At 42.9% G+C, this 25,305-nt stretch overlaps 1 long non-coding RNA gene across 1 annotated transcript; it reads right to left on the reverse strand.

Moving 5' to 3' along the window:
* Positions 1-2,909: 2,909 nt before the first annotated feature.
* LOC117312722 (uncharacterized) lies at positions 2,910-5,489 on the reverse strand. The gene is made up of 2 exons (XR_004527203.2): positions 4,943-5,489; positions 2,910-3,593 (listed from the first exon to the last, which is right to left on the reverse strand). It is a non-coding gene; the product is annotated as an uncharacterized lncRNA (long non-coding RNA).
* Between the last annotated feature and the right edge of the window lie 19,816 nt (positions 5,490-25,305).

The following is a 25,305-nucleotide window of genomic DNA, read 5'->3' on the forward strand; positions in this document are numbered from 1 at the left end:
AGGTTTTGGAGGCTGTGCAGACTGAGGTATCTGAGGATGGGGAATTGGCTCAAAGAGCTCATCATTTTCAGGGAGTTCACTTAAGGTGTCTACAGCTTTTCAATTCATTTTGTGTGTCATCGTTGAGTTCTGTTGAATGCAATGCTCTGTTGGAAATATTTAGGACACATAGGTCTGGAAACTGGACGCGCCCCCCAGCTTTCTGTGGTGTCAAATGGTGCAGGTGGCTGCAGAGGCTATGTGCTCTCTCCACCACGGACTGGAGCTGAGACATTGAAGATTGGCCTCCTGGGAACAACTAGCACTCGCAGCATTGGCTGCTGCTCTACGCAGTCCTAGAACGCACTGCTGCTTACTTACACACATCCGATGTCTTTCCACTCTGAACCTCCCTTCTCCCGGTGTTCTTCCTGGAAAGACATTTTCTGGGAGCAATATGGTGGATGTCATTATGACACAGATGGCCAAGTTCTCCTTCCTCCCCTCAACAGCCCTCAGTGTTCTCTCTCTGTCTCCTCTGAATTCTGAGGGCAGGAATGACATATCTGTGGCTTCCAAGTCGTCCATGAATTAGACGTCTTCCGGTCAAACTGTTTTTTGTTGTCTTGACGGTCTGAACTTGATTTCCTTACAGGGATTAAACCAAGAATACTGGAGCCTTGTGTGCGAGTTTGTGCTTGCACAGCATCCATCACATTCTAAACAAAGGGAGGGGCAGGTACTTACGAAGGATGCGATGATGCATTGCTGCTTGGGATGGATGGACCGGTGATGGATAAATAGGTAGATGGATGGAGCCTAACTGGAGGGCATGAACAGTGGTGGTGGAGGACGAAGAGACCAGCCAAGCATGGAAGCAATGCTAAATTAAAACTGAACGTTTTGTCTTTAGCGTATTCTGAATTCTACAAATCTGCTATCTATGTTGGGGATAATTCACAAATTTAGTTTATGTTTTGTTCCTTTCTGATTCCTTTGGGCACTTCTGTGGATTTTCAGTGATTCCCTGTATCCCAGAAACGTGAAATGGGAGACAGGTACAGGAAAAGAGATGCAAAGACCTCAATGTGGGGACTCTTAGTGAGAGAAGGATTCGGTGGAAAGGTATGGGTGTAGTGGACGTAATAGAAAGAACTTTGGATTACCTGTGGGCCTGAGGTTACCACCGTTTACTCAGGTTACCCTGATACCGCAAGGAGTTAGGGAATGGAAAGTAACAGGGCAGTGAGAGAAAAATAGCCCAGGAGAAACCCCAAGCTAGAGAATCAATGGGTGCTATGACTTTAAAAATTATTCACAGTGGATACGTGTGTGTTATGGTTGTATGATTTTTTTTAACATCTTTATTGTGGTATAATTGCTTTACAATGGTGTGTTAGTTTCTGCTTTATAACAAAGTGAATCAGCTATACATATACATATGTTCCCATATCTCTTCCCTCTTGCATCTCCCTCCCTCCCACCCTCCCTAACCAACCCCTCTAGGTGGTCACAAAGCACCGAGCTGATCTCCCTGTGCTATGCAGCTGCTTCCCACTAGCTATCTACCTTACATTTGTTACTGTATATATGTCCATGCCTCTCTCTCGCCCTGTCACAGCTCACCCTTCCCCCTCCCCATATCCTCAAGTCCGTCCTCCAGTAGGTCTGTGTCTTACTCCTGGCTTACCCCTAGGTTCTTCATGACATTTTTTCCCTTAAATTCCATATATATGTGTTAGCATACGGTATTTGTCTTTCTCTTTCTGACTTACTTCACTCTGTATGACAGACTCTAGGTCTATCCACCTCATTACAGATAGCTCAATTTCATTTCTTTTTATGGCTGAGTAATATTCCATTGTATATATGTGCCACATCTCCTTTATCCATTCATCCGATGATGGGCACTTAGGTTGTTTCCATCTCCGGGCTATTGTAAATAGAGCTGCAATGAACATTTTGGTACATGACTCTTTTTGAATTTTGATTTTCTCAGGGTATATGCCCAGTAGTGGGATTGCTGGGTCATATGGTAGTTCTATTTGTAGTTTTTTAAGGAACCTCCATACTGTTCTCCATAGTGGCTGAACCAATTCACATTCCCACCAGCAGTGCAAGAGTGTTCCCTTTCCTCCACACCCTCTCCAGCATTTATTGTTTCTAGATTTTTTCAGGATGGCCATTCTGACTGCTGTGAGATGATATCTCAATGAAGTTTTGATTTGCATTTCTCTAATTATTAATGATGTTGAGCATTCTTTCATGTGTTTGTTGGCAGTCTGTATATCTTCTTTGGAGAAATGTCTATTTAGGTCGTCTGCCCATTTTGGGACTGGGTTGTTTGTTTTTTTGTTACTGAGCTGCATGAGCTGCTTGTAAATTTTGGAAATTAATCCTTTGTCAGTTGCTTCATTTGCAAATATTTTCTCCCATGATATATGATTTTTACATAGACTGTCTCTTACACATTTTCTTAGCTTGAACAAAATCTCGTCTTTTCCTTTACTAGTGGGAGAGTTTTTGAGGGCGGGTCCTCAATTCATTTTCAGCCACATGCCCCTGGAGTATTTTCTGAATTTCCATTTATTTGCCTCTACTCTACTCTTGAGCTCCTGGCTGGGTTTCCCTTACTCTTTCTGTGCCTCCGTTTTCGAGACGGGCATCATCTCCCCAGTGTCCAAAGGCTGTTCTCATTTTGCAAGTATGGGGGGATGTGTCTCCATGCGGCTGAAGTGCCCATCTCTCCTCCTCACCCTGGCAGGAACAAGGAAAATGTCCTTCAGCTCAGAAGTGCATCTCCCCATGCCTTCTGATCTACCTGCACCCACATGCCCAGCCCACCTAGGGCTCATATTTAGGCAGCAGGATACAAAATCTGCAGGAGTTAACGACTGTAAGATGACGAAATAATCAAACCAACACATTCATGGCAGCGAAATTGTTTTTAATTGTTTGAAAAACTGGAGCAGAGACGAAGTGTGCTAGGAAAGGGTGGCCGGGCATGCTGCTTAAGCTTCCAAGCAGCCAAAAGGGCGAAGTATACAAGTCTGCAAAGAAGATTAGACGGTTTAGAACCGGATCCTTTGCTAAATGGAAATTGCAACTGCTAATTCATAAGAAATGTTGATCCAGGAAGCTGCCATCTTGGTGCTGCCTTTTCCACAAGTGTGGCTGCTTCCAGAAGCCGGGGGTGAGAGGTGCTGACAGCTAGCTGGCTGAGAGAGGGGAGTGGGCTTCATGTTCTCTGTTCTGCAGGGAGCTTGGCCTCTGGCCCATGCCTGTGGTTTACTTCTGCTTGGACTTCTGGCACTGCTGAGGGTCTGGGCACTTTGGGATAGAGGGCTCCTTGCCCTTGGGTGGAGGTTGGCAAGGCTGCTTGGGGTGCTGAGGTGGAGTTTAGCAGTGTTTTGGTGGGGGGAAACAGTACTTTACTGGGGGGCAGCATTGCCGCGGAGGGGGACAGTATTGCTGAGGTGGGGGACAGCAATCCTTTGGTGAGGGGCAGCAATACTTTGGTGGGGTGCAGCATTGCTGGGATGGAGGGCAGCAATCCTTTGGTAGCGGGCAGCACAGCTTCTGCTTTGGATGATACATTCTGGTCTGGATGTGCACTGCAACGGAAAAGACACTGAAGTGAGGAACTCTAGAACCTTAGAGACACTCAACCCAGGAGAACCACTTACCTCGTTCAAACCTGTGCCGTTTCAACCTTTGCCTGGTGGCTTCACCGATTAAATGTGCGTGTGTGTGTCTGCAATGATGTGAGTCAGTATAAATTGTAGCTACAGTTTGTAAGCCATAGCAAGGTTTTAATTGAGACAAATAAAGAAATATAGAAGGAAGGAAGGAAAGAAGAAAGAGAGGGAAAAGGGGGGAAAGGAGAAGAGTAATGGAGAGGGGTAGAAAAAACAAAAATATAAAAAATGAGAGAGAGACAGACAGACAGAGACAGGAGAGAGAAGGAAAGAATAAGAAGGAAGGTGAGGGGCAATGAGGACAAATGTATTATCCTTCCACAGCAGATACTGTGGAATTTAGAACATGATTTTCTTGGATGTGAGTCCTGTCTCAAAAATTAACCAGCTGTGTGACTTTGAGCAAGGTACTTAACTTCTCTGTACTCTTCTTAAAGTTGTTGTAAGGATTAATGAGCATATGAAACTCCACACAAACACATGTAAATACACAGGTAAATATGAGTGTAAAGATATACGTGTGTGTGTGTGTGCTCGCGTGGTCACACACACACACACACACACACACACACACGAGAACCAAAACACGTTGAGTACTCTTGTAAAGATTTTGATCTTTTATATAAATATCAAAGAATTGTAATGGAGCTTGTTAACCACTCTGTAAGAGAATTCATAGAAAAGGCTCATCTAGAGACAAAACGACCGTTTAGATCGATACTAAATTCTAGGGGAGAATGCACATCTTAGAGAGGGAAGTCATGGATCCCCAGGCACTGAGCACACGGGAGCGGAACATGGTCCCCAACTCCCAGAGCAGGACATGGCCGCTTTACCACCTCCTCATGTCCTTGCTGCTCTGAGCTCCCTGGGCCTCTGCCCCTTGCTCCCTGAGGAGCTCTCCTCCCTCGCTGCACTGGCCTTTCCCTTCAGGGCATCCCTGCCCTAGACTTGGTGCCACCCTCTCCTAATCAGCTCCGCTCAGCTCCTGGCCACGACAACAGCGCCACCACACACGCCAGCAGGACCCTCAACACAGGACTCTCTTCACACCCTGGACCCCCATCTCAGCCCCCACCCCACACACTTCAGATGTTGACTTGTAGCCCAAGAGAGGTGGGTCCCAAATGATACGGACGAGAGAGGTGCCCACACAAGGCCTTTCTTTCTGACCAGCCAGCCAGTGCACAAGCCCCAGCTGCCCGCAGAGTTTTGGACCAGGTAGAACCAAGCTCCCAAGAGCTGCGTTCCTTTGCCCGACATACCTGATTTCACCAGTGGCTGGAACGTGGAGATGCTGAGGCTTTTGAGATTCTCTAACACTGCACACCTTTTATACGTCTCAAATCCCTCTTGGAAGCCATGAGGTGGCCTACAATTGGGGCGTGCTAGGCCCCAGTCACAATAGGATGCATCTGTCCTTCCTCAAACTTGAGGTTTTACTCATCTCCTGGGCTGGCAAACTCACTCTCGGTTAGATGGTGCTTGAGGATGACAGTGCCTTCACGCGAGCCCTGGCCCCATTTCCCCATCACTTTACGAGCCGTGGCTTCCTCGTGTTTCCAAACCCACTCGTGACGTTTTCCCCTAGATCCTTGACGTCTGGGATGGTGCTAAGCAAGCATGCAGGACACTGCTGGGTGTGGGAGCGGTGAGGGTAGTGTTCCAGGATATTCCGGGTGGTGGGGGAAGTGGTGGGCTGCCTCGGTTACCCAGAGGGCCTTGTTTTAAGGAAAACAACTACTGAGGGATGAGTGGTTCTCTGGGAGACCTATTAATCTCAGTAAAGTGTTGACCTTGACTTAACATTTTCTCTGAGCCACATTCAGTCTGAACTGGAAAGAAAACATGTCAATCCACTATGATGTTTCACCTGTTGTAGTGCAAGCAAAAAATGGTTGCTGCAGCTCTCTCTCCTGCCTCTTAGTGAGCAAACCATTAGGCTTCATTCAGAGAAACTGGGTGTTTACAGTAGACAGTATGTATCTCTCTACATGTTTATAAGTCACCCAGACTCCAGAGTTCCCAACGAAGTGATTATCATTAGGTGGAGAGACTGGGGAGCTAAGAAATATTGACTTTGCCTGAGCTGCTGGACGAGTCACCTGGACTGGCTCCTGGATTCTGAGATCCCAGGGCTTGAGGCCTCATTTTCCTTCCTCTTCCGGTTCAAGATTCCAGAAAAAAGGGGGATGACACAGGCTACGTAGTTGGATGAAAATGATGAAACAGCATCTGACAAAGGATGAAGCATATCTTTAAATTATCCCCAAGTAATGTTCAGACTGGGGCTCTGACCTTTACCAGTTGGGTGACTTTGGGCACTATCATCTTTGAGTCCCACTTTCCTCATCTGCTAAAGAGGATAACACCGTTCTTTTTTTTATGGGAATTCCTTTTAATTTAAATATAGCAGTGTATACATGTCAATCCCAAACTCTCAATTTATCCCTCCCCTGTACCCTTCCCATCTGGTAACCATAAGTTCACTCTCTAAGTTTGTGAGTCTGTTTATGTTTTGTAACTAAGTTCATTTGTATCTTAGTTTTTAGATTCCACATGTAAGCAATATCATATGACATTTGTCTTTCTCTGTCTGACTTACTTCACTTAACATGATATTATCCAGGCCCATCCCTGTTACTGCAAATTGCATTATTTCTTTCTTTTTTATGGCTGAGTAATATTCCATTGTATATATGTACCACATCTTCTTTATCAGTTCATCTGTTCTTGGACTATTGGTTCTTGGACTATTGGACTATCAGTTCATCTGTTCTTGGACTGTCTTGGCTATTGTAAATAGTGCTGCAGTGAACATTGGGGTGCATGTTTCCTTTCGAACCATGGTTTTCTCTGCATATATGCCCAAGTATTGGATTGCTGGATCATATGGCATTTTTACTTTTTTAGGAACTTCCATACAGTTCTCAGTAGTGGCTGTGCTTATTTACATTGCCCCTAGCAGTGTAAGAGGGTTCCCTTTTCTCCACATCCTCTCCAGGATTTATGGTTTGCAGATTTTTGATGATGGCCATTCTAGCTGGTGTGAGGTGACACCTCATTGCAGTCTTGATTTGCATTTCTCTAATAGTTAGTGATTTTAAGCCTCTTTTCGTGTGCCCCTTGGCCATTTGTATGCCTTCTTTGGAGAAATGTCTCTGGGTTTTCTGCCCATTTTTTGATTGAGTTGTTGGTTTCCTTTTTCTGATAATGAGCTGCATGAGTTGTTTGCACAATATATTTTGGAGACTAACCCCTTGTTGGTTGCCTCATTTGCAAATATTTTCTCCCATTCTGTAGGTTGTCCTTTCATTTGTTTATTGTTTCCTTTACTGTGCAAACCTTTTGAGTTTAATTAGGTCTAGTTTGTTTATTTTTGTTTTATTTCCATTACTCTAGGAGGTGGATCAAAAAAGATCTTTCTGCAATTTATATCAGAGTGTGTTCTGCCTATATTTTCCTCTAAGAATTTTATAGTATCCAGTCTTACATTTAGGTCTTTAATCCAGTTTGATTACATTTTATTTAATGCATTTTATTTTTGTGTATGGTGTTAAAGAATGTTCTAATTCCATCTTTTTACAGGTAGCTGTCCAGTTTGCCCATTACTATTTATTGAAGAGACTGTTTATCTTGGCATAGGTGTGTGGCTTTACTTCTGGGGTTTCTATCCTGTTCCATTGAGCTATATTTCTGTTTTTGTGCCAGTACGATACTGTTTTTATGACTGTAGCTTTGTAGTATAGTCTGAAGTCAGGGAGTCTGCACATCTGTAGTAAAGATTGTAATGGGCAACATACATAAAGTATGTGCCTAGTGTTTGGTGCAAAATTAGTGCTCAACAAATTTTGGGTGCTCCATGGAGTCAGGCTCTGAAGACTAGGGCAACACACTCTCAGAAGTAGGGAGTAGGTCATTTCTACATTTGAATACAAGTAGTGGCATTTGCTATCAGTGTCCTAAGGCCTTGACTGACAGAAATGGAAATAGGCAAGGTAGTCCTGAGGATGGACAGGATGACATTTTTCCTCTCAGACCTGGAATTTAGCCATAGCTCTGCTGAAAGCCTTACAATATCTGTAGATCTTGTGAATTCACACTGCAGCACGAAAATACAGGCTTGGAAATCAATGGTCTCTCCCCTAGGACTCACCAGAAGGGCAGGCTGTGCATGGACTCAACACTGAAGGAGACCCAGAGGAACCCAGGCCTTCCTGGGAGAAGAATCACTTCCACCTGGTGTCACCCTGACAGAAACAACCCTGATAGCCTTGGAGACGGATTTCAGATCAGGTCCCTAGTAGCAGAGAAGAAAAGCCACGTGGGGTAGCTATCCTGGGACATTAATTCATCAAGAAGTAGTGAGCTCACACAATGCGCCGGACACTGGGGACGGTGGTCAGCAAGAAGGGCCAGACCTTCGCTGTTCCCTAAACTGCTTCACATCCTCTTCACCACCTACTCCTTCCAAAGCTGTAGATAATTTTCAATGGTTTGGCTTGGATTAGCAGAAGAACTCAAACCCAGCTGTTGCATTAGCAATACCTGCGTAAGTAGAGAAAATATGAACATCAGCAGATCCGTGAGTTTTGGGTGTTACATCCTGTCAATCTTTTCTGGCCTAAGCCCTCACTACCCAGAACAGATTTTTGGGGGGTGGAATCTGTTATCTCAAGCATGCATTACGTAGTATTGCTTCTACCACCAGAGGGCAGAAGAAACACGTACTCTAGAAGCCACAGTCACAACTAAATGCTTATCCTGGGCATTGGGAATGGTATTGTTCCCTGACTTTTGTTAGCATCACTCTTTCTTTTTCTCCAAGCCTCTGTGTCTCATGTACACATACACACACACACACACACACACACACACACACACACACACTCACATACACACACATGAGTCTCTCCCATACTGTAGCAGTAAGTGTTTGTGGGGGCATAATGTCAATTCTCGGTAAAGGTGGTTGGATGGGAGGTGGCATTTTCTACCAATTTCCAAAACACATGTGCATACTCCCTACCTACCATTGATCCATGTCTAGCAAGCATGTGACCCTGCTTCCTCGGCATGGCTCCCATACCCTAAGACTCCATATGGTTCTTGAGAACATTTTTCCCCTTCAGGTTTCCCTTGGTGCTCATATCATCTTCATTTTACTTGCATGAACATGAACATTTTGGTGAGGTATTGGGGATGAGAGGAAGGAGGTGGGTGCTGGACCTTACTCCCCCAGATGTCTCTGTCTTGCAGATAGACAACTGCTAACTTGATTTCTAGTTCTAGGCACTTGGTAGCACATTCTACCTGAGAAAGACCAGGACCTAGCTGGGTAGAAGGTGAAGGGGCTGAGCTTTGTAGGGATCTAGTCAGTCATCAAATGCACAGGAAGCAGACACCATGCCTAGTATTCTGGAGTCTGGGGAACTGAGTGACACAGAGGCCCAGCCTTTAAGGAGCAGATGATCTTCCTGGGGAGGTAAAGCCAGCCCAATGTGACGGAGGCATTGGATCTGGGAGGCAAACACCATGAATCAGGACCTAAGAGATGATATGGAACAAGGGAGGCACAGGACTCAGAGGAGTGGTCATCCCTCTGGGCTGGGTCAGTGTTGACAGCGAAGCATCAGGGCAGACAGGAAAAGCTCCTTGACAGGGGGCTCCTTCAGGGCAGAAACACTGACTTCATCTCTGTATCCTGGTACCTAGCAAAGGTTCTGGCTCAGATTCAGAGCTAACTACATTTCTGTGAAACGAATGAGGACATTCCAGGCAAGGGAATATAGACTGAGAAAACATGTGAAGGTGGGAAGATGCTATGTGTGTTGGGGGAAAACAAAAACAGACCAACCTGGCTGGAATTGATGGTCAGTTCTAGTGTGCAGTGGAGGTGGGACCAGACCCCAAGGAAAGCAGAGAAGCCAGGAGAGCTAAAGAGCTGAAGCCAGGAGAGCTAAAATTACAGGGCAGAAGGCACAATTGGGAGGCCTAGGTTTTGATTCTAAATACTGCAGAGGTGTCCCTTTATCACACACTATATGTTTAAAAAAAATGCTATTGGTTAGCTTAGAGAGGCAGATAGGCATTGGCTTATAGTCAGAAGGCCTGAGTATATTTCTGGCTCTCACAATAATTAACTGTGTGCTTTTGGACAACTGGCTTTCCCTCTCTGGGTCTCAAATTTTCTACTCTGTAGAACATGATAATTCCTAAGGCCCTTTCCAGGTGTAAGCACAGTGTGATTTTCCCATAGCGAGTGGGAGCTAAAGGAGAGACATGACTAAAAATGTGTTTTTGGAGGCCAGTGTGGCCGTAGTGCACACAGTGAGGAGGAAGTAGGGGTGAAGTGGGAGAGATGGAGGTGGGGGACCCGACCAAATGTGTCAGTGATAGGAGTGGAAAGGGGGAGACAGGTTTAAGAATGTTTTTGAATTAAGAACACACAGGACTGGAGGACTAAGGGGATGGAGGGAGAAGAAGGGAGGAGTCAGGGGAACCCTTCTGATTCTATGTGACAAAAGTAGGGAGTGCAGAGATTAGCGCTGGGAGGAGGGAAAAGGAAGACAAGATGCCTGTTCATACACGCTGTGTCTGGTACAGCAGGACCCCCAGGGAGTTGCGATTACCATACACTGTATACGTACTGCTGCATATCATATGCGTGCTGTATATCAACAGTGTGTATACACTATTATATATTGTATATAGTGTGCATACATTGCTGTGTATTGTATATACACTGTATATAAACTGTGTATACACTGTTGTATATTGTATATACACTGTATATAAACAGTGTGTATATATTGCTGTATATTGTATGTACACTGTGTATAAATGGTATGTATACACTGCTGTGTATGGTATACTGTATCTAAACATCAAGTACACACTGATGTGAATTGTATGTGCACTGTATAGAAACAGCATGTATACACTGTTGTATATGTACTGTATATAAACATAAAGTACACACTGCTGGGCAGCAGTAGAGGAGGGAGTGGTGAGGAAATGGAAGGAGAGAGATTTCACCTATTTAGTGCCAGGTTTGTACTGAGCACTTAGAAAGAAACACGAAAGGCAAAACAAGGAAGTTCTAGGTCCCAGAAGTCCCATCCTCCTTCCTGGTATCAGGGCTTGGTCAGGGAACAGGAAAGCATTCTAGACTAGCAGGTTCCAGGGCTGGAAGGAGCCCAGGAATCAGACAAAACGCTCCCAATTTGTGGTTCAAGGACTGCGTCAACACTTGATGACACTTTCAACAAGCCACTGAGAAATGAGAAATGTTACTATATTTTGTAGAAGTTAGTATATGGTTGTTGACTTTTATTTCTTATATATGTTCTGTTTTTTGTTTGCTTTTTGAGACTATACTCTTCCCAGAGTTGTCGGTTTTAATATTACCTTTATGTATTGAAGTGATGGCAATCATAAAAGGTCTTTGGACTTACTTGGATAATAAAATGTTGGCCCTCTTTACTGAATGCATTTTTAAAAAAATATAATTTAGTTTTAAGTGAAATCCAAAAGCTTTGGTATCATTAATGTGGGTCCATCCAGTCTTTTTTGTTGTTGGCCTGCTTTTATTTTTTCTTCTTTTTTATTTTATTGAAGTATAGTTGATATACAATGTCACGTTAGTTTCAGGTATACAGCACAGTGATTCAGAAATATATATATATATATATATATATATATATATATATATATATATATATATATATATATACTTTTACAGATTCTTTACCCTTATAAGTTCTTACAAAATATTGAGTATAGTTCCCTGTGCTATACAGTAGTTCTTTGTTGGTTATCTAGTTTATATATAGTAGTGTGCATGTGTTAATCCCAAACTCCTAATTAATCGCTCCTCCCGCCTTTCCCCTTTGGTAACCATAAGTTTGGTTTTCTATGTCTGTGGGTCTATTTCTGTTTTGTAACTTTTTTTTTAAGATTCCACATATAAGGAATATGATATCAAATATCAATATATGATATCAAATATCAAATATCATATGATATTTGTCTTTTTCTGGTTTACTTCACTAATGTCTAGGTCCATCCATGTTGCTGTAAATGGCATTTTTCATTCTTTTTTATGGAGGAGTAATATTCCATTGTATAAATATACCACATCTTCTTTATCCATTCATCTGTTGATGGACATTTAGGTTACTTCATGTCTTGGCTATTATAAATAGTGCTGCAATGAACATTGGGGTGCATGTATCTTTTTGACTTATGATTTTCTCCAGATATATGCCCGGGACTGGGACTGCAGGATCATATGGTAACTCTATTTTTAGCTTTTTAAGGAACTTCCAGACTGTTTTCCATAGTGGCTGTACCAATTTACATTCCTACCAACAGTGCAAGAGGATTCCTTTTTCTCCACACTCTCTTCAGCATTTATTATTTACAGATTTTTTGATGATGGCCATTTGGACTTTGTGAGGTGATACCTCATTGCAATTTTTATTTTCATTTCTCTAATAATTAGTGATGAGCATCTTTTCATGTGCTTGTTGGCCACCTGTATGTCTTCTTTGGCGAAATGTCTATTTAAGTCTTCTGCCCATTTTTTGATTGGGTTTTTTGTTTTTTTGATATTGAGCTGTATGAGCTGTTTATATATTTTGGAAATTAATCCCTTGTTGGTTGCTTCTTTTGCAAATATTTTCTCCAATTCTGTAGGTTGTCTTTTCCTTTTGTTTATGGTTCCCTTTGCTAGGCAAAAGCTTTTGAGTTTAATTAGGTCGCATTTGTTTATTTCTGTTTTTATTTCCATTACTCTAGGAGATGGATCAAAAAAGATATTCCTGCAGTTTATGTCAGAGAGTGTTCTACTTATGTTTTACTCTAGGCATTTTATAGTACAGTTTTATAGTTACACCATCCAGTCTTATCATGAACAAATATGGAGAAAGTGAGGTAGACAAGGGAAGTGACTTCTGTGGTATCACAGTTTATAAAATGACAGAAACAGGACCTTGAACCCTGGGTACCTGACCAAAACCCAGGCAAACTGAATGAAAAACAACCAACCAAACAAAGAAAACAGGACTTTGGCTGATGTCAGAATCTTAGGAAATTCTCCTCCTGTCTTCCCAGCCCTCATCCACCCTGCATCATCTTAAAGCCAGGCCCTTGCAGTGACGGCAGGACCAGGCTTGTGCAGCACCCACACCCCACACTTCTCCCAGACTCTCCTGGTCATGGTGCAAGGTTCTGGCTTGCCCTTCTTGGCCTGCCCCTCTCCTTGGGAGACACGCTGTGGCCTGCACTGTGATCTCATTAGAATGGAACCTCTTCTCTCTTGCCTTTCACCAGCCTTTCACATCAAAGGGATTAACCCCTTCAAGTCACCTCTCCTCTCCCTGACTCTTAGGAAGCCCCCAATTGTGAGAAGTGAGTAATTCACCTCCAAGCCCCCCACAGCTGGCTCCTCAGCCACCTGGCTTCTCCATGCCCAGAACCAGTGGCTTCACTGTCAATGATAGGGACGTCCTGGGATACTTTGCTGCCCCAGGGAACTAAGGCTTAACTTTGCTCTGGCCCCAAGATATGGAATGAGGTCCCTAAAAAGTTGAGTTTCCACAAGGATCTGCCTCCAGATTCCTCATCTCCTTTGGTGATCTCACTCACTCCTGTACTTCTAATCATCACCTTTCTACTAATAATGACTTGCAAATCTGTATTTCCAACCCAGTCCTCTACCTTGTGCTTCAGATCCACGGCACATCCAGTTTCTTCCTCAGTATCTCCATCTGGATGTCTCAAAGGCCCACTGGTCCCAACATGCCCAGAACAGAACTTGTCATCCCTCCCCTGCTCACTCCCCATTTCAGTGCACAACACACCACCTACTATGTACCCAGCAGACGTGGCCACAAACACGGCACCACCTCTAACCACACCCCACCATTGACCAGTCCCATTGATTTAACACCTGGATATGTAATGATCTAGATCTATCACCGCACACAATGTATGTGATTTTAAGAAACCCCTACCCTGGTCTGGCCTTCATCAGTTCTTACCTTGACTGCCAAAGAGATTTCTTATCGCATTTCCCTATCTGTATCTCTCTAGGTGCAAACCATTTCCTACACAGAAGCCAAAATAATAATTTTGAAAGGTAAGCGTATGAGAATTTCTTGTTTTTAGGAAATATACACTGTAGTATTTAGGGGCAAAGTGACATCACATCTGCAGTTTACTCTCAAAATGTTCAGGAAAATGAAAACAAAACATAGATAAACAGATACAAATATACAGATATATATGTATATACATGCATATATCTATATGTATATAGATATGCCACAGCTTTATATCTATTTATAGATATACATATATACATATCTATATATCTATGAATCTATCTGTATGTGTGTGTGTGTGTGTGTATATATATATATATATATATATATATATATGTCTTGTTTTCTTTTTCCTGCCAAAAATATATATCTGTATCTATATATGTAAGTAAAAAGAGAGAGAGAGAGAAAGAAACATTTGAAATCTGGGTGAATCTATATAAGCTTATCCAGGAATTCTACGTACTGTCTTGACACTTTTCTATAAGTCTGAAACTATGTTAAAATAAACAATTTTAAAATAAACACATTTTAAATGTAAGTAAGCCAATGTCATTCTCCTACAAAGAATCACTCAAGTGACCCTCATTCCCTTACCTACAGGCTAAAGCCTAAGGTCTACCTCTCCAGCTTTATCTCACCCCTCCCCGGTTCAGGCTTCTGCCCCACCAATAAGGATCTGCTTGTAGTTCCTGCCAGACAACCTGTTATTTCTCATTGCAAACTCTTTGCTCACATAGTCTTTCTGACGGGAATCCCTGACAGTCACCTGGCACTAAGTAAGTGGATAAGTCAGAGGAACTATTCACACTCAGATCATGGTGGATGGAGCTAAGTGAGCTTCCTGTCTCCCCATAACCTTTTTCCTCCAGATGGTTATGGTTGTTTCCTCTCTCCCTGCAGTACAGACACAGGGTTTCTGAGGAGCCCCCTATGGTTCTAAGTGTGTTCGAGGCAGGTAAAGAGAACTTGAGAAGTGTCTTTGGTGAGAACACAGTCTCCCAGTGGGGTTTCTGGATCTTTGGTTTTATGTTTTGTCCATCAGGGAGAGGACAGTTGTCATTTAGTCTGGCCCTGCTCAATCCCTGATTCTCCTAAAAGAGACAACCAAACCTCCAGGGAGTCCCCTGTAAAGTGCATCAAGTAAGTTTAAGTTGGGGGCCAGAGGCATTTGGGTGCTCACACCTGTGTGTGTACATGGGTGGGGGAGAGGGGTAAGAGGCAGACAAGGTTACATTTCCTCTTTCTGGAAGTATCCCACCCTTCACCCCAGCTTCAGGGCTGCCAACCAGTTAGTACATCTCATTTTGAAAGACATTAATGAGACATCCCCTTCCCATGCCAAGCTCCCATGACTGGGGAGAAAAGACATCAGCTAGCCTGAAAAGTCCACATCTATAGGATACTGCATTTGCTTGTAACTTCTCTGACCTGGGAGGGATGAATTGAGCCAGAGATCTCTGTTCCTTCAGTAGCACTTGTAGAACCAACTATCCTCTTGCTAGATTTAGATTTGATGAAGATTAAAGGGAAGCTATGATAAGTGGCTTCAAACCAGCTTGTTCCTCCAAATGGAGGGCTCTTACTTGTCTTTTTATATTGTTCAGAATCAGGGAAATGGGCAATTGAGGAAAACGAAAACTAAGCTGAAGGAAACAGAAAGGCTAAGTTGATCTCTATATTAAAGAACTGAGCCTTAAAAGAGAGGGAAGGAGAAATGAGAGTGAATACACAACATTGAGTGCCTGGCGTCGGTACAGTTTCTATGAAATTTTAGAAAGGAAGGAGAGAGATTTTTTTGGAAGAGGGTGATCTCTGTTGATGATATCTACATCTACTTAGCTAGCTGTCTATATCTAGATAGGGTAGTAAGATGTATAATTTTAAGAAATTTTTCTCTATGTAAGCAAAATGTAAGGAAAGAATAAAATTAAAGCTAACATGCAAAAAAAAAAAGAAAGAAATTTTGCTCTGAGTGTTAATGGAAACTTTCCTTGGCATTCTTCTAGTGACCTAATTAAAACATTTAATTGTGTTTTGAGTACTTCTTTGAATGTGATAGCTCTCTTAAACCAGGCCACAAAACTGTCCAATTATATGCAGGTTTCCAAAAATTACATTTCAAATGCATTGTGGAGTGTTCTAAAGTTGGCCTAACATATTTTAGCTATGGATACATGGAACTCTATAAACACATTACTATTTATCTATGTAAAATGTATTTGTAAAATACATAAAAAAATACATTTTATTTACATAAAATACATTTTATGTAAAGATACATAAAATGTATCTATGTAAAATGTATTCTTACAATAATAAAATGTAGGCTGGCTCCTTGGTTCTTAATAGACCTAAAGAGAAATGCATTAAATAATCAGTTTAAAATATAGCTGGGCCTGAGACAAGGGAGTTCCACAAAGCATGGAAGAGAAGATCCTGAGTGGGGTCCCAGGGGCCTCAGGTCACAACACCCCAGCTTCTGTTCTCTGGCTTACTTCTTTCTGCTTTCAGCAGTGAGGCTGGCTCTGCACAGACAAAGGCGATGAAAGGCCCCCTCCCTGCATCCTTCTCCTTTTCCATGCATACCCTTCAGCTGAGATGATACTGACAAGTGGGTGTGTGGAATCTAGACAAGCAGTTCTCATGTTTGCATCTAGTTAGAGATATCAGACTTTATGTCTGAAATTCTGAGTCATACCAAGGTTCTGTGAGGTTGGGTCTCTCTATAACCTGTGTTACACACACACACACACACACACACACAAACATACACACACACACACACACACACACACACACCCTCAGCTGGTCCATTACTATGCAGGGTACTCTCTCTGTGTGCAATGTACTTTGCTAGGCACTGAAGGAAGTACATGCAAATAAGATGCATCCCCATATGTTTGCTGAGCATCTATCCTGTAGCCAAGCACAAGGTTGGGTACCAAAAAGAATGGAAGCAGTGTAAAATTTAGGTCTTCAAGTTGTTTAGATCTTCAAGATTTTAGAGTCTAGCTTGAGAAAATAAAATTGAACAAAAGGGAAGCTCAATTTTTATATAAATGTAGAATCCTATGTTTCCACTGAAAATCAGGCTATGGACAGAAGGATAAGACTCTCTGAGGAGATGAGAGAAGAGTAGAACGGTGCTAAGTTGGGGAGAATGGAGTCGGGTAGAGGGCTGCACCTGTGCATTCCCCATCATCACTGTGGATCCAGAAGGAAAAGCAGCAGGATTACAGTGTAAGGCTGACCTAGGGCTGAGGAACTCATGGGGGCCCAAAAGAAGGCTGTACTAGCGATGGAAACCTTGTGGGTAGGGTAGTTCAGACTGTGGTCCAAGGCTGGGGAAGGAGGCAAGTGGTGGAAATTTAGAGGTTACAACAGGGATGTGATTGATGATTCTCAGAGACAGTGGAGCCCAGAGCTGTAGTAGCAAAGAGAGAATGGAAGTACTGTCCAGTATGGAGGTCAAAGCTAACTTGAGAAGCAATTTAGTGCTCTTGGAAATGAAGCTTAGACAAACCCAGAGGGAGCGGAGAAGATATAATGAGAAGTCAACTATCTCCATGTTAAGTGAGTAGCTTCTGATATTTTGAGTTTCTAACATAGAGTATAAAAAATACACTTGAAGTATAAAATTGAAATGGTATCTTCTTCATGAAGCCTTTTTCATCCCCAAGAAATATGTCCTCTCTGTCTAAAGAAACAACCCTCTCTCACTTTCATAGCCTTTCCTACATCTACTAGGAAGTGTAGAATGTTCTTCTTGGTTATTGAGTATTTGGGTATTAACCCCAGTGTCAAACCTGTAGGAAAAAGCCAGAGATGTCTTCCCCAAAGACCAGCACAGAGCCAGGCACAAGATCCCAGTAAATATTCCAGGAATTGAAGTCATGCTGTGTCATGGAGGAGACTCATGGTAGAGGTAGTTTTTGATTTGGGGAATATTAAATAGCAGTCTTAAGGAATAAAGTTATCCAAGATTGCCTACTAGCAAGCTCAAATGAATGTGGAGCTAAACAATAAATATTTGTTGAATGACTGGTCCAAACAGAAGGTTATGGGTGGCTGAGCTGAGGGATACAGTCATGCAGACGACAGCTTCTTCACCCTCTATCCCGAAAGAGATGCCTGAGCACACATGTGCCTGCACACGTGTACCCCAACCCCCCACAAGCATACTTGCAGACTTAGGTGTGTGGAGATCTTTCATGTTTACAAATATGTCTGTTTCTTTTCGAGGAAGGGTATCAGTAGAATGGTATTTTCGTGATGCAAATCCCAGATTTGCCTCTAGGCTCCTCCTTTTGTTGTGAGGCTGTTTGGGAATTTGTCCTCACAGCCCATGGGTCTATGCTGGGGTGTGGTCTTGGATGGGCAAAAATGAGTGGCTGCTTGCATGGAAAGTCCACCTCAAGAGTGGTATAGAAATAGAGAGCTCACTCAGGCACACCCCAAAATATATTCACCCCACAGTTAGTGAGCACCTACTGTGTTCCAGGGACTGAGGATTCAGAGGTAAATAAGACATAGTTTCTGTTCTATAAGTCCCCAGAACCTAGAGCAGGTAGCAGACTATATAAATTACTTCAGTAGTATATGGTGAGTGCTTTGGTGGAGTTATTTGGAGGTTGTTGTAGCAGGTAGAGGAGGACATAAACCAGCTGGGAGGCACAGCTGAAGGCTTCCTAGGAGGCAGACCATGCTCTGTGTTGTCTCCTCAATGCTCTCATGGCAATCTGAGATCAAGGACTTCCTCCCTTTTCTCCTAGAGCTTTCCTGGTTTGGGAGATAACTTTACCCATCCTTCTGGCTCAGAGAAATCTTCCTTCTTCACCTATTCCCCTCTACTCCTACCCAACTCTCTGCCAAACCATTCCACCATACCACTATTATTCTAAGGAAAGTCCAAAAGAGCCTGAGGATTGGGCATCTGGAGGGTGAGTCCAGGAGCTGGCTCAAGGCACTGACCAATTTCTAGGTTCATGAGCTGTGGGATAGGGTCTTGTTTTTACTACACCTCAGGGTCTTTGTGAGGCCTGATCCAGTGGAGAAGGGTGGGAATAAATAACAACACCCCACATGTGGAAATCTTGGTCTACAGAGAGCCACTGTGTCCATAGCAACACATGATCATTGAGTGCCTACCATGCCCTGGCCACCATCTAGGCAGAGAGAACAGAGCACAGCGAGGCCCACACAAGCTCTTCTCCCTAGGAGCTTACATCCTCATAGGGAACGAGAGGTGATAAGTATATATACAACCAAGAAACAAGTATTGGGGTTGGCCAAAAAGTTCGTTCGGGCTTTTCCATGACATCTTATGAAAAACCTGAACAAACTTTTTGGCCAACCTAATAAAGAGTGTCAGGTAAGTCATGGGGGCTGTGGAGGAACTACAACATGGTCATGTTTAACTAGGGTGGGTAGGAAAGGCTTCTCTGAGGCAGAGACATTGGAGCTGGGTCTGGAGGATGGCAAGATGGTCATACAAAGGTCTGTGGATAGAGACTGAGCAAGAGCAAGTGCAAAGGCCCTGAGATGGGGATGGTCTTGATGTGTCCAGTGAGCATCATATGACTAGAGCCTGGGGGACCAGGAGCGGGTGAGTTCAGGGAGTCAAGCAGGGACTGATTTCCATGGGGTTTGGGGGCTATGGAAGGGTCTGGGCTGGTAGTGACTTGATCTAAGGTTTGCTTGAGAAACCTCACCCTGACTGCTCTTAGAACGTGGGCTGAGCCAAGGCATGAGTCGAGGCTTCTGTCTTCTCCCTTATCTTGGATCCTAATCAGAACCCAGAGAGCATATTTCTATTCTAAATTTTTATTTTAAATTTTGTCAGGAGGAAACCAACCTTTAGTAAGGTAACGATGATACAATTACTAATGCCAAGTGTAGTCTCTTTGTATTGTATTGTATGTCATGGCTTTTCTGGAAAAGTGTCCTGTTTTAAAAGTGTGTTCTTTGTCCACCCGACTACATTTGACCTTGGTAGACCACACACTGTCATTTGAGGTCCAAAGGAGAGTGTCACTGTACCAAGCGGCCTCTTGCAAAAGGAATCCTCTCCTACTCTCCTTCTCCCAGGTGGAACTTCCATCTCACACTAACCCTACTGGACTTGTTAACTTGGCCTTCACCTGGTCCTCCCACTTCTGTCCCTCAGAGTGCCTGGCTGCTCTGGGGCATCCCTGCTGATCAGTAAGAGTCACACAGGACTGGTGGGTTCTGTCTTTCCACATGGGTTGGAAACAACACCTCTTATTTCATTTTCAGCTGCCTTGTGCCTATCACAAGGGATTTAAGAACACAGTGGGAAGAACACAAAATATAGTAACAAAGGCAGCCGGCATTTCCATTTTTTTCCCTCTGCTTCCTACACTGCAGCCAACCTGAACCACTCATTCCATTCACACCCACAATGTTTTCTCAGGTTATGCCTTCATTCAGGTTGTTTCCTCTGGACCCTGTTCCATCTCCTTTTGGGATCCCTTCTTTGGTGTTCATTCTTCAAAGCCCAGATTGTATGTCATCTCCTTCAGGAAGTCCATCTCCTTTAGACAGTCCACTAACCCTCATGAGATTTCCCATCACTTATTCTCCAAAGCATTACCTGCTCTCTGGGTTCAGACATACACACGTTTGAGTTTCAGTGACTAGCTGAGTGACCTTGGGTGCATGACTTCTCCTCTCTGAACCTCAGTCTCCTTGACTCTGAGGTAAGGAGGCTAATCACACCTACATCATGGTGTTGTTGTGCCAGGAAAATGAGATCATGCATGTAAAACTTTTCATGCTGTGACTGATATATAGCCAGTGCTAAATAAATGGTGGAGGTTATTGTTAGTAGAGTCATCAGTGCATTTGTCTTATGCGCCTGCTCACTCTGAATCCTTCAGAGCACAAACTGTCCTGTTCATCACCATTTCTTTGGAGGTGTCTTACGTGGATACTCAAGCTTTGCTTTTTGGAGCTTCCTTGGGTGGAGCCCTTCTCTTCCAGTCTTGCACTTCTGCATCATGACACTAGAGGGTGGTGAGAGACCACAGACACTTTGGAAGACAGTCCAACTTGGATGCCCTTCCTCTTGGCTAGCCTGTACCATGATGGGCCACCCATGGCAGTTTCTTCTTGCTTGGATTGTACACTCATTCCTTTGTGCTAGGAATATTCTAAAATCACGTAAGCCAAGAGCCAATCATTGTAATCCTTTTGGGAAGGCTTCCTCACTCCCCAAGTTTGCTTTGGCTGATTGGTTAATCAAAATCAGCCAGGAATTCCTGATACTTATGTCTCCTTTACTATGTTTCATGTTTTAAGGATTAAATGGCTTCAAGAATGCAAAATGCTTTGAACATTGCCTGGCACATAAGAAAGAAATCAAGCTTATTTTAATGGGTCAGTTAGGGAAGTGAATAAAAGGCAACAAGGAAAACAGAAGAAGCTTCTGAAATCCCAAATGCACAGTGTTTCATTTGCCGAGCTCTGGCTGTGTGCTAGATGGCTAGTGCCAAGTACTTTCCAAATATTCTTTCATAACTAAACCAATGCTGAAAAGTCAGTGCATTTTAACCATTGGCATAGACTGAATGTTTGTTTCCGCCCCAAACTCAGGTCCTGGCCCCTAATGTGATGGAATTAGGAGGGGGGCGGTGGGGGGGTCTGACTCTAGCATGTATCTTTTGAACCTCCATAATGGTGCTTCATCTGTTTATTTGTTACCTTAATAATAATAGTTATTATTATCATTACCTAGTAGATTGGTCCAAATGTTTATCTCTGAGGGGTAAGAACCAAGATTGGTTTCCCTGTATGAGATATTGTGGCATTACAATAACATCTACTACTGGACATGACATTCAGGAGGAAATTAGAAAATGCTTAAAACTAAACAGTAACACAAACAATGCATACAAAAACTCATGGGAGGAAATTGGTTCAAGATGGCAGAGTAGAAGGACGTGCTCTAACCCCCTCTTGCGAGAGCACTGGAATCACAACTAACTGCTGAACAATCATCGACAAGAACACACTGAAACTCACCAAAAAAGATACCCCACATCCAAAGACAAAGGAGAAGCCACAATGAGATGGTAGGAGGGGCACAATCACAATAAAATCAAATCCCATAACTGCTGGGTGGGTGACTCACAAACTGGAGAACACTTATACCACAGAAGTCCACCCACTGGAATGAAGGTTCTGAGCCTCACGTCAGGCTTCCAACCTGGGGGTCCAGCAACAGGAAGAGGAATTCCTAGAGAATCAGACTTTGAAGGCTAGCGGGCTTTGATTGCAAGTGTTTGACGGGAATAGGGGAAACAGAGACTCAACTCTTGGAGGACACACACAAAGTAGTGTGCGCATCGGAAGGCAGGGGAAGGAGCAGTGACCCCATAGGAGACTGAACCAGACGTAACTGCTTGTGTTGGAGGGCCTCCTGCAGAGGTGGCGAGTGGCTGTGTCTCACAGTGAGGACAGGGACACTGGCAGCAGAAGTTCTGGGAAGTACTCCTGGGCATGAGCCCTCCCAGAGTCCGACAAAGAGCCCGGGTAGGCTGAAGTGTTAGGTCGCCTCAGGCCAAACAACCAACAGGGAGGGGACCCAGCCCCACCCATCAGCAGACAAGTGGAGTAGTTTTACTGAGCTCTGCCCACCAGAGCAACAGCCAGCTCTACCCACTACCAGTCCCTCCCATCAGGAAACTTGCACAAGGCTCTTAGATAGCCTCATCCACCAGAGGGCAGACAGCAGAAGCAAGAAGAACAACAATCCTGCAGCCTGTGAAACAAAAACCACATTCACAGAAAGACAGACAAGATGAAAGGGCAAAGGGCTATGTACCAGATGAAGGAACAAGATAAAACCCCAGAAAAACAACTAAATGAAGTGGAGATAGGCAACCTCCCAGAAAAAGAATTCAGAATAATGATAGTGAAGATGATCCAGGACCTCGGAAAAAGACTGGAGGAAAATATCGAGAAGATGCAAGAAATGTTTAACAAAGATCTAGAAGAATTAAAGAACAAAGAAACAGAGATGAACAATACAATAACTGAAATGAAAAATACACTAGAAGGAATCAATGGCCAAATAACTGAGGCAGAAGAACGGATAAGTGACCTGGAAGATAGAATGGTGGAATTCACTGCTGCAGAATAGTATAAAGAAAAAAGAATGAAAAGAAATGAAGGCAGCCTAAGAGATCTCTGAAACATCATTAAATGCACAAACAATTGCATTATGGGATCCCAGAGGGAGAAGAGAGAGAAAAAGGACCTGAGAAAATATTTGAAGAGATTATAGTCAAAAACTTCCCTAACGTGGGAAAGGAAATAGTCTCTCAAGTCCAGGACGTGCAGAGAGAGTCCCATGCAGGATAAAGCCAAGGAGAAACACGCTGAGACACATAGTAATCAAACTGATGAAAATTAAAGTGAAGAAAAATTATTGAAAGCAGCAAGGGAAAAACAACAAATAATATACAAGGGACCTCCCATAATGTTAACAGCTAATTTCTCAGCAGAAACTCTGCAAGCCAGAAAGGAGTGGCAGGATATATTTAAAGTGATGAAAGGGAAGAACCTACAACCAAGATCACTCTACCCGGCAAGGATCTCATTCAGATTCGATGGAGAAATCAAAAGCTTTACAGACAAGCAAAAGCTAAGAGAATTCAGCACCACCAAACCAGCTCTACAACAAATCTTAAAGGAACTTCTCTAACTGGGAAACACAAGAGAATAAAAGGACTTACGAAAGCAAATCCAAAACAATTAAGAAAATGGTCATAGGAATGTACATATCAATAATTACCTTAAATATCAATGGATTAAAGGCTCCAACCAAAAGACACAGGCTCAATGAACGGGTACAAAAACAAGACTCAGGGCTTCCCTGGTGGCGCAGTGGTTGGGAGTCCGCCTGCCGATGCAGGGGACACGGGTTCATGCCCTGATCCGGGAAGATCCCACATGCCGCGGAGCAGCTGGGCCCGTGGGCCATGGCCGCTGAGCCTGTGCGTCTGGAACCTGTGCTCTGCAATGGGAGAGGCCACAGCAGTGAGAGGCCCGCATACCGGAAAAAAAAAAAAAAAAACAAGACCCATATATATGCTGTCTACAAGAGACCCACTTCAGACCTAGGGACACATAAAGACTGAAAGTGAGGGGATGGAAAAAGATATTCCATGCAAATGGAAATCAAAAGAAATCTGGAGTAGCTATACTCATATCAAATAAAATAGACTTTAAAATAAAGAATGTTACAAGAGACAAGGAAGGAAACTACATAATGATCAAGGGATCAATCCAAGAAGAAGATATAACAATTATAAATGTATATGCACCCAACATAGGAGCGTCTCAATACATAAGGCAACGGCAAACAGCTATAAAAGAGGAAATCAACAGTGACACAATAATAGTGGGGCACTTTAACACCTCACATCAATGGACAAATCATCCAAACAGAAAATTAATAAGGAAACACAAGCTTTAAATGACACAGTAGACCAGATAGATTTAATTGATATTTATAGGACATTCCATCCAAAAACAGCAAATTACACTTTCTTCACAAGTGTACACAGAACATTCTCCAGGATAGATCTCATCTTGGTTCACAAATCAATCCTCAGTAAATTTAAGAAAATTGAAATCATATCAAGCATCTTTTCTGACCACAACGCTATGAGTTTAAAAATAAATTACAGGGAAAAAAACATAAAAAACACAAAAACATGGAGACTAAACAATACATTACTAAATAACCAAGAGATCCCTGAATAAATCAAAGTGGAAATCAAAAAACACCTAGAGACAAATGACAATGAAAACACCATGATCCAAAACCTATGGAACACAGCAAAAGCAGTTCTAAGAGGGAAGTTTATAGCAATACTATCCTAATTCAAGAAACAAAAAAAAAATCTCAAATAAACAATCTAACTTTATACCTAAAGGAACTAGGGAAAGAAGAACAAACAGAACCTAAAATTCGCTGAAGGAAAAAAATAATAAAGATCAGAGCAGAAATAAATGAAATAGAAACAGGAAACAATAGCAAAGGTCAATAAAACTAAAAGCTGGTTCTTTGAGAAGATAAACAAAGTGGATAAACTTTTAGCCAGACTAATCAAGAAAAAGAGGGAGAGGACTCAAATCAATAAAATTAGAAATGAAAAGCAGAAGTTACAATGGACACGGCAGAAACACAGAGCATCCTAAGAGACTACTACAAGCAACTCTATGCCAATAAAATGGACAACCTGGAAGAAATGGACAAATTCTTAGAAAGGTATAACCTTCCAAGACTGAACCAGGAAGAAATAGAAAATATGAACAGACAAGTCACAAGCAATGAAATTGAAACTGTGATTAAAAATCTTCCAACAAACAAAAGTCCAGGACCAGATGGCTTCACAGGTGAATTCTATCAAACATTTAGAGAAGAGCTAACTCTCATCCTTCTCAAACTCTTCCAAAAAATTGTAGAGGAAGGAACACTCCCAAAC

The sequence above is a fragment of the Tursiops truncatus genome, chromosome 1 (genome assembly GCF_011762595.2).
Source record: "Tursiops truncatus isolate mTurTru1 chromosome 1, mTurTru1.mat.Y, whole genome shotgun sequence".
NCBI lineage: Eukaryota > Metazoa > Chordata > Mammalia > Artiodactyla > Delphinidae > Tursiops > Tursiops truncatus.